We start from the raw sequence: 585 nt of genomic DNA on the forward strand, positions 1-585 counted from the left end.
CACCTGTCCTGCCTTACTGGATGACCTGTAAAGGAGAGGCGGGGGATAGGAGCTAATGTGCTTATCTGGGAGCAAACTAATAAGCAATACAGGAACAGAGCACAGGGTTTTGCAGAGCACAGCACATACATTTATTTCAGTATTAAAATAGTATCAGTCTAAAACTCATCCACAAGCATAACCAATACAGATGTGCATGAGACATTCCAGATTTTCACACCGACCAAAACACAACAACGTTGATCGAGGGTCATTTTATTCCTCATGCGCTGTATTACAATGTAAGAAGATTATGAAATTGGACATGCGCGAATGTGCACCTGACACATACAGCATCAAATATAACTTCTATGCAATAAAACTTGTGCCACTATCTAGTGTCACTAAGGCAATGCAGCGTATGAACCCCAAACGGCATATATTTTAAAAGAGCAGTCATGATATAAAGCATATGTTTTACAGCGCTGATCGGTGTTTGCACGCCGTAAGAGCTGCGATGTGAATGAATGAAAGCCGTCATGTTACACTGAAGCGAGCTTATTCGTGTCGCCTGGACAGTACATTTGACTATTTCGGTCTCTCCCC

At 42.2% G+C, this 585-nt stretch overlaps 1 protein-coding gene across 1 annotated transcript in view; it reads right to left on the reverse strand.

The window, feature by feature from the left end:
* The window catches only part of LOC107600791 (alpha-1,2-mannosyltransferase ALG9-like), a gene marked incomplete at its 5' end in the record, with an annotated part of 12,362 nt that overhangs the window by 11,170 nt on the left and 607 nt on the right, over positions 1-585 (reverse strand).

This window comes from Sinocyclocheilus grahami, unplaced genomic scaffold (assembly GCF_001515645.1).
Source record: "Sinocyclocheilus grahami isolate Dianchi unplaced genomic scaffold, SAMN03320097.WGS_v1.1 scaffold291.1, whole genome shotgun sequence".
In the NCBI taxonomy this organism is placed as follows: domain Eukaryota; kingdom Metazoa; phylum Chordata; class Actinopteri; order Cypriniformes; family Cyprinidae; genus Sinocyclocheilus; species Sinocyclocheilus grahami.